The 13,775-nt window shown below is 33.0% G+C and overlaps 1 protein-coding gene across 3 annotated transcripts in view; it reads left to right on the forward strand.

Annotated features, from left to right (window-relative positions):
- The window catches only part of LOC142328908 (uncharacterized), a 411,591-nt gene that overhangs the window by 192,670 nt on the left and 205,146 nt on the right, over nt 1–13,775 (forward strand). The window lies entirely within an intron of this gene.

Consider the following 13,775-nt stretch of genomic DNA (forward strand, 5'->3'; position numbering starts at 1 on the left):
GACGTTTACCGGTGCATCTACACTTACACTGAAGCTTCATGAGGCCTTGCAAGCCAGTAGCGGTAATTGTATTTACCTATATGCATACACTCATACCCGAAAGTAGCTGGAAAACTGGTTGGAGAATACAAATGTGTAGATACATGTTTTTAGTGTTACGTTCATAATAATAATTTTTTTCGTAAATGGCTTCCGTCCGATCCAACCGTAGCGGACAGAAAGCAGCTATCGGGTATGAGAAAGGATACACTTGGACAATAGAATATGATACTTTTGTATATTGTTTAAGTTACAGAATAAAATGTAGAAACTACTTAAAATGATCTATCTTAAATTAAATTAAAGAGGTAAACTTTTACGTAACCTCTATTTATAAACAGCTTAATTATACAAAGGATCAACAACAATATCATACTCATTATCATTACCTACTCTTAGACTCTGGCAACAGGTGCGTGGTCACTTACAATTTAAAATTTATACTAATTATAATTTCTAAAACCATGAAATAGCTGCTCTCAGGCCAATTAACCTCTCAATATCTTTGAGAGACAATATAAGTTTAATAAAATATCCGAGATTTTATTAAAGTTGATAGTTTTAAGCCATCACAAACGAGCTTTTAATCATTTACTAGTTAATCGGGGCATTTTTCTGTATTCAAGTCAAATTTCTGTTGTCGCTTTTAGTAAACTCGGCCGTGCAAACAAAAATTTCAGATGGCTTCGGGCAAGAGATTTGTTCAGCAAAGAGCAACTACGTTCTCTGTGAAAAGAAGTTTGGAAGAAAGAGAACACGCTGACATTCTTGATAGTTTTTTCTGCGTAATTAAAGACAGAAGTGTTCGTCTTACAGGGAAGGGTTCTAAGAACAATTTTACCGAAATTTATGGGATTTTATTTTTCTTGGCCCAAGTGATCATTCTTATCAACACAGACTTGTACTTTGCAGTGGTCATCTACCTTTTTAATTGTATAATATATTTTAACATCGTCTGCAAACAGCTGATAATCAGCTGTGTGATCGCTTCCGTAATATCGTTAATAGAAAATAAAAATAATTTTATTTTAGGGCCAAGATTGGAACTCTGTGGGATACCAAAACAAACTAGAAGGGTTTAAAAGTAGCCTTTCCAAAACGTACATTGAATGATCAGTTTTTTAATTAAGAATTAACCCAACAAATAGCACTGAAGCCAGTGACAGATAATTTACGCAACAAAAAGTGGTCAGGCATCTTATCAAAAGCTTTCTGAAAATCAGATAAACTACATCGACCTGACCGACCTTGCCTCTCTATAATAGGACCAGTAACAAATAGGAAACTACAAAGACTGGAAGTAGTAGAACCACCCATAGTAATAAATATAACTATTTTTAAGGAAAGGAAATGTTTTACACAAAGTCCGGGGACTGGCTTGTCCCCCTCAATGTGTAGGACTCTCCCTATTTGGTCTACCCACTAAAACCCATCTCCTTTGCTACAGCTACCACCACGGAACCGCTTTTTGCATTACTTGAGAGTGGCGCTATTAATCCCTTCAGGTCTTGCGCATCTCTATCCAAGATCCTCTGTTTCAGGCGGAGGACTTTCTTCACATATGTTAAGACCTTCATCCGTCGCAGCATGATATCGACAATATTGTGCTCCTATCGCACGGTTTTAGCACCATCGATTCTCGTGGTGGCGGGGTTCATACCTACTGACCTCCCGACCTAGGAGCGGAAGGCTTTCCACTAGGATATTACCGAGATCGGTAATATACTGACAGTTCATCCATACCTGTATGCGAGGAATTAACCTCGCTGTCTATCCAGCCCGTGACTCTCCTTCCCATTTTGCCTGTCAGATCTGAATGGTGTTCTGCCTGGCATTTCTGATCTCGGTAATATCCTGGTAAACAGATTTCCGCTCCTGAGACAGCGAGTCAATAGGTGTGAACCCCGCGACTGCGAGAAACGGTTGTTCTAAATCGTGCGATAGAAGAACGTAATACGGGGGGCTACTCTTCGTTGAACTGTGGCCATGCGCTATGTGCAATAATAATAACAACAAAAAGTTAATAATACGTAGTAATTATTTTTTTATATTGAGTCTATTACTATGAATCATCAGTATTGTATGACAATTTTTTAAAACTATATATTAAGTCGATTTTAATTCGGATAAAATCGAATATCAAACATTTTGTAAAAAAAAATAACGAAAATAATTTAAGCATTTTGATTTTTTTCTTCTCTTGGAAAGCTTTGAAATATTTTACTAATTCTCTGATCTGATGTTGTTCTATTGTGATCTATTTATTTAAATATCTTCATTTCTTTTAAATATTCTTTATTTCATAAATATGGTTCAAGATTGGTTTTATGAAATTATTATCATTCATTCTGATAAGTTGTTTGAGGAATTTGACTCTTCTTTTTCTGATAAAATCTGGCATTTTCTGCTTCATTGCATTTGTTATGATCATCATTACTTCTGAACTTGTATTCTTTATTACTTATTTTTAATGAATTTTTTATTTTTTAATAATTTTAGTTTTTTAATTTTTGTAAAGATTTTTGAGTTTTTGAAATTATTATTTTACGCTTATTATTTTTATTAATATATTACAATTTTAATTGCGCTAATAAATTTAGGTTGTATGAATATATTTCTCCAAAATTATTATGGAAAATTTAACGGCTTGTATCTAACTACAGTGTAATCCATTGTACTATTATATAAACTATGAGAATATCAATTCAATTTTTTTTTTTTTTGTATGGGTGAATAATTCAGGTTATCTTTTGAAAAACACGAACAAAAAATAATAAACCAAATTATATCTATTAAAACCCATTACGTAATTTACAAAAATAATTGAAAAGAAATCGAGATGTGAGAATATGTGGCCTCTGTATCTAATTTCAAGCGTGACAGATTATTTATTATACTGCCTGAAACATTGACAGCTGTGATGTCGGGGGATTTCTCCCACCATCAGGAACAGTACTAACGATGTTTCTAACATTATTAGGATAATTCATATTCGTTTATTGAATACACGTTCAGATCAATTCACTGATTAATTGTAAATTAAAAAAAGAACATAACATTCATCCTTTTAATTAATAAACATATAATCACAATACAATATTATTTCATTGTACATGATTATTTGCGAAAACTGGATTTTTTTCGCTTAAATATTATAATATCTCTATTCATAATACAATATATTGTCTGAAACCGAGCTCTATGAATTTATAATAAATGTAGTTTGCGTAACACAATTGTAATACCTTCACTAAACAGGGAAGCTTTTCATAAAAAGTAATGTTTAATGAAAAGTGTAACGTAATTTATTAGTATAAATTTTTTACAATATATTATTGTTTTGATGATTATCTTAAAATGTATACTTTAAAACAGAATATACTGCTTGCATGAACGATTATCTGTTTTCTACATTTATTTATATTTTATAGTTTCCTCTAGAATTATTATCGGAAAAATTTAACATGGTAATAATTCTGTGTATATGTTGATAACTGTAATATTTGTATCCAGTTCTGGTTCAAGCATACTCCAATATGAGAATAGTTTGAACTTGATCTCTCATTGAAATAAAACAATATAAACTCAATATTATACTGTAAATATATAAGTAGAAAAATTATAAAAAAATTGTTCATTAATAAAAAATTAAAATGTAAACTCCGTAAATACTCAACCTGCGAAAGAAGCTTACTTACGGTTTTGCGAAATTATCACTGTACACCTTCATCTAATTCTTTGCATATTTTACTTTATGAATTTAAATTTGTATTATCTGTCTTTATATCCTCTTCTTTTTCATGTTGGTTTAGCTTTCGAAATTTTGTCGTTCGTAGGGTTGTCTAGTGGTGACTCGTCATTGAAAATCAGTTGATTTCGAACTCGAAAGTTCTAAGGTTCAAATACTAGCAAAGGGAGACTTTTATACGGATTTAAATACTAGATCGTGAATACCGGTGTTTGATGGTTGGGTATCAATTAACCTCCCATCTCAGGAATGGTCGACATTTTTATATCTTGTACCTTCTTTTACATTCATATATATCATTCTCAATCATCCTCTGAAGTAATATTTTAAGATCGTTCCGAAGGGTAAACAGAAGAAAAAGAAAGAAGGTATTCCTTTACAACTCCTATGTTATAACCTTTCGTTGTATAAGTCGTATTACACGCTATTTCGTGGTATTTGCTGTTTTTTGCGAATTACATTTTACAGCTTTCTTTGGAATTTTATTAAAGTTCTTCGTAGAAAATAGTTCGAAATTATAACTTTTGTGTTTCTCAGGCGATAAGAACGTTCGCCTTTATAAAAAAATTCCTTCTGCTTGTATTACTATTATCCCATTGTTGAAGACTATCATTATTGAGTATTCAACAATAAAAGAATTATAATATAAGAAAACAATATAAAATATTGTTTACATAGAAGTATTAGCGAATGAAAAGCAATGAACATAATAAAATAAAAGCTAAAAGTAATTGCTGACTGATGACAGTACAATAAGAAATGCGATTACAATAAGAAAAGATATTAACAATACGTAAATTTATAAGAATAAAAAATCATTCTTGATACATTTGAATCCTTTATGACCTTGAGAATGTATTTCTGCACGGTATACAAAGCGTTTGGAAAGTCGCTTTGCAGTATGCTTTAAAATTATGTGGTGAATTCTGATCGTTCGGCTGATTCGGTTGATTCCCCTGTGGATTTGTTGGACGTTACTTAGTAATAAAACAAGATGTCAGTTGTTGAGTTGTGGTTGAACGTGTTTCGTATCATTTACTGTTACATGTTTTTCGTAAAGGTGACAAGTATACTGATTTAGTGAAGCACAAGTTTTCAGAAAAGTTTCTAAATACTTCTGTTCCTCACTGCAATGCCGTTCAAACTGTTATCGAAAAATGTCGACCAACAGGCTCTGTTTAAGATCTAAAACGAACTGCTACCGGACTTGCTACCGCAAAGTTATCGGACTTGCTACCGCACGTAAGTGTAAGAAGAGAACTGAAACTTTTCGTACACAAAATGTATGTTCAAGAACTGAAATCTATAGATCAGACTAAAAGACTAGTCGATAAAACGTTTAAACCATTGACATTAATTTAGCCTTTTTATCGACTAAAGTTACGTAGGTATCCTTGACATTACGTTTTTTTCGTGGTTTCATCTGGGGGTATATTAATTCACAATATTCACGACTGTAGTCGAAAACTATTCCCCATGAATTACATGAACAATCTTTACACGAAGCGAAAATTGTAAACTTGATCTGTGTGAGTAGAACGCGCATTTTGGGTCCAATCTAACCAGAATAATTCTAATTCAGAATACAGTTAAGTTAATCTTTGTTGTGCTATTTTAATAATCTTCATTAGTCAGTTAATGGAAGTAGAAATCAATCATGGTTGGTTCCAACAAGATGGAGCCGCAACGTATACAGCTAACAGGTCAATGATTTTTTGACGAAGTGTCTTTTGGTGAACGAATCATTTCAAAGGATTTGTAGCCAATGGCGGGGGGGTGGGGTCGGTGTTGTTGGAGAAAAACAAGTAGTGTATCACAACAAACCATGCACGATTGACCAAATAAAAACCGCAATAATGGCAAACTTACGAGACATTCCAGTATATCAGCTGGTTAGTGTTTGAAAACAAATTGAAACGTGTGCAATGTTGTATTTGTGTTAAGGAGGTCATTTTCAACACTTATTACAAACTACTCCAGTTATTGTAATATCCATTTCTATAAAATAATGAAATAAAAATATAAATTAATAATTAAGAAAGTTTCGTCATTATACTTCCGTAATTTCTGTGCACAGAAACTTTTCGAATACTTTGTATAATCGATACATGGAGCTTCTTGATATCTAAATGTTTGTATTCATAACTATTCATCCTTAAATGTAAATCTTTTTTTTTAAATGTATTTTATTATTATGTTAAACTACGCTAAGTTATTTATTTATTTGACGAAGTGGTGAAGTGAAATGAGTCAAATTATTGCAGTACTCTCTTTTCTGAGTGTCATTAGAAAAGAGAATGAATTTATGTCACAAAAATTAAGGAAAAATTTCAATGGAGTTTTCTTATTGCTTCTGGATTAGATTTAGAACAATTAACTTCTGTTATCTCTTATTTTTTTAATTCTTTTCCTTTTTCTTCGTACTTCTTTTCATCTGTTTCTTCTTTTTTTATTTTCCTCTATTCTGTTCCTACATTTTCCCTTTTTGAACACAATTCCCATTTTTTTTAATATGAATACCCAAGTAGGTTTAGGTTAATTAAATTTTTCGTGTACGTAATATATATTCTTGAAAAAAAAAATTAATCATGTTTAGTAAAACCTAAGCAAATTACTTTTCCATTTCGTCCATTGAAATATAATTTAAAATGTACAGTAATTGTAATGATTATTTTTTTAAAAAGCTATAAAAAATCTTAATTTTATTTCTGTGTTTAAAATTTAAAAAATCGAATAACTATTGTTTTTAAAATTAGTTACAGTTAACATTTTTAACCTACAGCTCTATAAATGTAATACTATTATTAAATTATTAAGAATAATTTCATAACTAATACTAAATTTATATATTTGACTGAAGCTTTATTATTTTTTTTTATTTATGACAAATAAAAAAAAAAAATGTTTGAGTTACAAAAAGTGAAAATTAATTTTTTTAGGGGTAGTAAGTGAAACTTTGTAGAAACCTGAAATAATAAATCATGTAACATTTCGAGAAAAATCCTTTTAAGGTTTATTTATGTGGCCATTTCCTTTATTTCATTGGGGGATTTGGCAAGAAAGATATCTAAATATGCTCTATTATTTATTAGATTTTTTTTTTACATTGGTCAAAAAATGTATTGGCTATTATTTATACAGATGGTGTTTTTATGCGTTTCCTTTTAAATGATATAGCGGTAATTTATGTTGCTTCAACATATATAGATTAATTTTGTTTTATAATATTACTGTAATTCTCTTTAGTAATTAATATGACATTTATTAATTAATATGACATTTAGTAATTAATATAAAATCAATAATATTGTACGCGCGCGTGTGTGTGTGTGTGTGTGTGTGTGTGTGTTCGTGCACGCGCATCTTTTATTGTAAAGTTTATATTTATCCGGAAAAAACACTATATTCGTGAAATAAAATATATGTATTTAAATATAATATTTTTTGTTTATTTAATTTAATGATTCTAAATATAAATAAAGCGTGCGTGCATGCCTTATTTAATTTGCGCAGGTGTAGCGGTACTAGCGGCGACGGTCGGCACTAACTAATCTAATATAATTTCACAACTTACGTAGAACAGATTTCGCTTGTACGGCCGGCAGCTGGTGTCATGGAAAGGCGTAACGTTCCATGTAACCGAGTCGACCAGGTGATCGAGTTACTTTTTTACATTTGAAATATTATTCATTTATTTAATTTTACCGCCCACCTGTGACGTCATAATATAGCGACGACTACAACTGCTGTACGTCACTACTACCAACCTTTGAAATATTAACTAAATAAATAAAATAAATAATATTTAAAGTGTCAAAAATAATTTGTTTGGCAACCCGTGGAATTTAATTTCCCGATCCAAGAGGACGATGGAAAAGGGAATTTCTCACAAGGAAAACGGGAAATTCTAAGATGACGAACTGGAACACTAGCGCTTGTTGTGGTGACAGGATGTATTATTGACGCAGTATGCTCACTTAGCCACTAGGCTAGAGAATATTTTCGGAAGGGGGTGCGATTTTGTAAAAACCTTTTCTACAAATATTGTTATTTTTTAATTGTTAAATGACCGTAAGAAAAATATGACCTTAATTTGGCAAAATCTTGAGATACTGAGGGCGACCTTGCACTACAACCTCACCCCCTTGACCTTTTAAGTTGAAAATTTAATGTCACAATGTCCCATACATAGGTGTTATCTGACCATCCAGCAGTTCTGGAGATATGAAGGCTAACACCGAGCACAAGTATACGAACATTAATATCCGGAAAATTTTCATCCGGTTCTTTGTGTTCCTTAGGTGTTAAAACGTCAAGACCCAGTGAAAACCGCGTCTGCCCAAATTGGACCGATTACAATACTTTCCCTTCTAGAGCTGTGGCTCTGTTATAGCGCTATCTACACGGAAAAGTAAAAGCTAAATACTGTCAACGTTTTTTAGACTAAAATATATTAACTGGGACTAACAAACGGTTAAAATTTCAGACTTATTTCCCGTTTTGAAACTGAAAGATCGACACGCTGTAACATTTTTGGGCAAACGTTAAACATTTCGGTTATTTGAAGCGTAAATGATAAATTATTTAATTCAAAAGTAAAGTAAATTAGATTTTATTAAATAAAATAATTTTATTAGACTAAGGCAGTGATTCCCAAAAACCCGGCTCCGCAGCGCCTCGGGGAGCCGCGGCCTTTTCACAGGGGCGCCGCGAAATATTGTAAAACCTTCATAATTAATTTAACCAAAATATTTTAAAAAATGAAGATACACGAGTTTTATTTATTTTTATCTCTTTCATACGAGTGGTCATACTTTAACTTAGGATAGGGCGCCATGGAAAAATTTGAATTGAAAAGGGCACCGGGACTTCGAAAAGTTAGGGAACCACTGGACTAAGGTATTAATAACTCATGAACTTTAATTACTGCCATTACTGAACGGAACGTAAGGATAGCAACAGGTTTATGTATCTCCGTACTAATCGAAGAACTTGGACAAATGCAAGCATTGCATGCATCCTTGCTGCTGCATCTTTCTTTTAACGGGCGGGTAATTATTTATTTAGTGGTGGTTTATTTTATTATTTATTTTATATTTATTTTGTTCTATTTATGGACGGAATTATTTGTTGAGTTCCGATCCTTTGACCGGGAAGAATAATTTAAACGGAGCTGAATTTGGAAGACTAGCCGCGTATGAACTTCTTCCTCCCGGAGTGAGACCACTTCCGTGCTAAGCCTTCCGTCCTAGCAGGAATGCACCTTTTTGGGGCCCTAGTGTTTAGAGGATGCAATGCGCTTCCCTTTCTAGAGAGTCAGATGTGCTGGCGGTGACATAATTATAAGATTTAGGAAATTTTCTTCACTTGGGCTGTCGAATCCGGCCGAGATGTAGTACTGCATTTCGGATTCAGTCGTCTCGGTTTCCAGTTCGAGGTAACTGGGTCGATCTTCGTTCTTCGTCCTTCTTTTCTGCTTTAGCCTGCCTTCCCGTAAACCGACTGTAAATAATTTACTAACCGTAAACCTTGAATTGTTCCGTGGCTCTGAAAAGGACGACACGGGAGAAAGTGCAGGCTTCTTCTCTCTTCCGTCGAGCGGCTACTGAGTTTTTCTTTCACAATCTTCGCTGTCCTTTGGCAGTAGGGAACTAGAACTAAATTTTGCTGCGATTAACACGTTTAGTGGGAAAGTTGTTGTTGTGGTTAGTTATTGCCTCGAATCCGAGACATTCAATGAAATTGGCTCATTTAATGGTTAGAACTAGGCGCGGGGTCTTCAATCCGCAGTTAGGTTTCTAGCTTAGTTCCTGAGAGCGACGTGGTAGCTGCAGGTGTCCGTTGTCTTCTTCTGAAGGCATAAACCTAAAAGTACTACCTCGGGGTGAATTTACCGATGCAGATGTCCCTCGGGGCATCTGCATCTGCATCTCAGTGAGGCCTGAACTGAACGCTGTGGTATGTGATCAGTTTGAGGGCGAGAAGATGTCCTCCGTTAAAGCCACTACTGGCTAGAAACGGAGGGATTGGTGTAGCGACCGGACACGCTACGAGGCGGGATCTTCTCCCCTCGGAGGGAGAATCGAGATGTCCTTTAGCAGTCTGCTTCATCTTCTTATGTTAGGAAAATAGGGTGGTTTTTGTTCTTACAATTGATAAAACAATATTTTCGCGTTTTCGAAGGAGAGATACGGCGATCGTCTTATTTCTTATTTCAATTATTAAGAAGTTTTCAACCAAACAAAAAGGCGCCCGTACGCCTAGAAAGGGGTTGGGTTAACCGCGAGGCTGAAAAAGACCGACTACGGAAACATTATTAAATATTGCTACGATTATGAAAAAATAATCCGAAATTATTTATTTTTTTTGTTATGGAAAGTCGGGTTTAACTTTTATAAAGTATTTTAGTAGACAATTTCGGTCCATTCTGTATAAAGAATTTCTGTAAAAGAAATTGCAGACGAAAAATACCATTTTACAAATGTTTATCGGCTTTTTTCTTACTTATTGTTTGGAATTTATTACCCCAAGATTTTGCCGTTTGTTTGTATTACATCTTTATATTTATGTAATTCTGTCAGTAGAATTGTAATTAATTAGATGTATATATAATGTTACTGTCCTAATCAATCAGTCTTAATTAATCTGTTATGTCACTATTAAATCAATCTTGCTGATACATTAACTAATATTTAATGACAATTAAATTTACTATGCAAATACGTAGTACCGCATGAAAAATTAATAATTCACTTCATGATAATGTTAATAATCGATTTTATTTATCAATTGTTTTGTTTTATTTATTTTTTAAGCTGCACAGTTTTCTTTTATTACATTTTGGTTTACTAAAAAAAAAATATTAAAGAAAAAGAACCTTTTATCAAGCGTTTCTATCTGTATGCGGTTCTACGCTCATTTGAAACGCTTTGACAAATTTTAAAAAAATACGCCCTGTTAATCCCCTAGTAACTAATAATTTTTTCATAGTGTTTGGGCGATTATCCAAGTAATTTACGAGTACATTCCAAGAATTTAATTTTTAAAAAAAACAGATAATTTTTTTTATGTTGATATAACGTAAATAAGAAAATCTTGTTTAGTGGCACATTTTTAAACGTTGTCTTTGTTAAATGAATAATCCAAATTCAAACTTATGCATGAGAATATGAAATAGAAATTTTAATGAGTTTCAAAAATGTAATGCTACGAAGGTTGATTTTTAAAATGTAATAATAATAAAGTGTAATGCAACTAAACTACGATTTAAAAAAAAAAATGTTAATTACTATACCAAGGATTAATTAATGATAAATAAAAGTTTAATTTTTAAATACTTAAGCTTTATAAAGTACCATTTAATGATACTAAAAGACTTACCATCTAAAAAAAGCGGAACATAAACAGGTTTGAATAAATAAATATATTAAAATTTCAATTCTCCCCGTAGATATGGTTTTTATTTCATGGAATGATTTTTTACATAATTCTTATATATATTTAATGGTCTTACATTTATAGAATGTTTTAAATCTAATTATGATTGATAATTTCAGTGAAAGTGTCTAAATTAATAAACCAGTTTTTAAAAATATGTTTAATGTCACCAAATTGCATTTAAAAGACTTTTTTCCGCTTATATCCTTATCAATCTCGCACATTCTCATTGCTAGTAAACAGTTACATTTTTATTTATTTTTTTTTTATACCTTTATTTGGTAATTTCATAAGTTTTAATAAAAAAGAACAATGACATAATTGAATTAGCGTACTATTCAACTTCAAAAGTTTTAATTTGTAAGTTAACTGTACTCATACATTACAATATTATTAAACAACACATTGAAAATGGTAACAATTTTCAGACTACCGAGACAAAAATATTATAAAAATATAAATTTCCGTTTATTTTCAAATCATTTCGATCTCTGTAGCGGAATGATAGCATTTCAAAATTTCATCCGGATGGTCCAAGTTTGAAGCCCGGTCAGGTATGGAATTTTTCGTATGTTACAAAATTTCAGTTCTATATTCGTACACACAACCTTCGAGCTTTATTATGAGGTAAATTAATATTAAAAGAAATATAGTTTTTCTTTTGACTACACCAACTCAACCTCGTACGAGGCTACCACCGTATTGGGAAAGGCTCTCCCAATCGATTTAGTGGTGAAAGTTGGGACAACCATGAGAAGATTGAGAAGAGGCCGGGAGACCGAGGTATTTGGAATTCGGTTTCGAGCCGGGCTAGTACCGGAACGGAACGGTGATCACAATGCACCGGATCTAAATTTCGTTCAGTTGCCCATCTCCCGCCTACAGAAGAGGCTGCAGAGCCTCGCGATGGAACTATGGCAGCTGGAATGGAACACTACGACTAAGGGAAGATCCCTGTACTAGTTATATGGGATCTGGGGGGATGGTATGCCTCGAGTTTGTTTTTAAGGGCAACTGTTGCTTAGATACTCACCAACCATGTTAATTTGAATCAATGTTCCAATTAATGTTTCATTTCCGCCTGGTAGCTGATGTGCTGTGCGTCTGCGGGGAGGTCCAGTGACCAATCAAATGAACACCTGATGTTTGACGGCCCTGCTGTGGAGGGGGGGGGTAGAGACCGGGCCACCCTGGAAAAAACTGGCTACTCACAAGCGGCGAGTCAATATGGGGATAGACGCATTGTCGGACCGTGTGGGAATTCCTTGATGCGGTTGCTTTGTTTAATCGACATCAGTAGTTTATTTAAGGGAAAGACTCCTACCGAACTACTGTGAGAAGCTAACCTGAAGATATATGGCTGACCACCAGCCAATTACGGCTCCAATATGATGGACAGGTACTTACTGTCATCCAGCGACCTAGACATGGCAGCAAATTGCTGTCTAGACGAAGTAAATTTTAATTTATGGATGTCATATACATTTTTAGTAGTTGACGGGGTGCACCTACCCATTTTAATAAATATATGACAGGTGAGCGGTTGGGACACGTAAGCCGGTGGTGTATGGCACCGCGCTTAGTCCGCTCACGGTGTTTAGGTAAGCTCTAAAAGCTATTTAGGACACTGGTCGCTAAACTATTTCGAGGTTCAGTAGCCGTTTGTGGCACAGACATTCGGTCTTATGCTTTAGGGCGACTAAATGGGGTGGTGGCGGGAGAAATGCCGTGCAAACCAATTTTGACTACACCGTTCGAAATAGAAATAGTAATAAAATCGTAGTTTCTGATTAGAAAAAAGTAAATTGTATAAATTATAAATTTTCTTTTATTTTTAATTACTTTCGTTGTGTTGCATTTCAAAACTTAACTATTTATATTTTGTGGCTGCTATTTTATTTATAAATTACTTGTCATTATGAATACGAATTTGCATTATTATTATATTTGAAATTGGTATGGAATGACCTTATTTGAAAATTATTTAAAAATGCAGGAAGTTTGTGGTAAAGATTGGTTCTACTTTGAGCGATTGTTGAAATTGATGTTGGGTCACCTCAAAAGTCATTTAGGGCCAATGTTATTCTTAATGTATGTAGATAAAGTCTACCGCAACTACAATAGTGTAGAGTATCGTGTATGATGATGACATAATAATCTTGGCTGCTCATAAATTGTTGAAACAACTGAATCACGTCTTCAGGAAAATTTTAATTCTTTTATGAAATGTACTAAATTAAATTTGAAAGGGGCAACTTTGCCTAAATAAAGATAAAACGGGTGTGATTCACTTCAGATCTAGTCACAGGATTACTAATCGGCTTCCAGTTATCAAAACTCATGATGTAATTGTACTATGAATAATAACGGATGTCGTAAAATTTTTCAAAATGTAGAGGAATTTAAATACTTAGGAATTACTTTAGATAAAAATTAAAACGGAAACAACAAAACTACTAAAAAAAACATCATATAGTTAATAAATTTTACTATCTCAGTGGTATATTACCTCCAAAAATAATGATTTTGTTACATAAATCAATGTTTGAAT

Source organism: Lycorma delicatula, chromosome 8, assembly GCF_047948215.1.
Source record: "Lycorma delicatula isolate Av1 chromosome 8, ASM4794821v1, whole genome shotgun sequence".
NCBI lineage: Eukaryota > Metazoa > Arthropoda > Insecta > Hemiptera > Fulgoridae > Lycorma > Lycorma delicatula.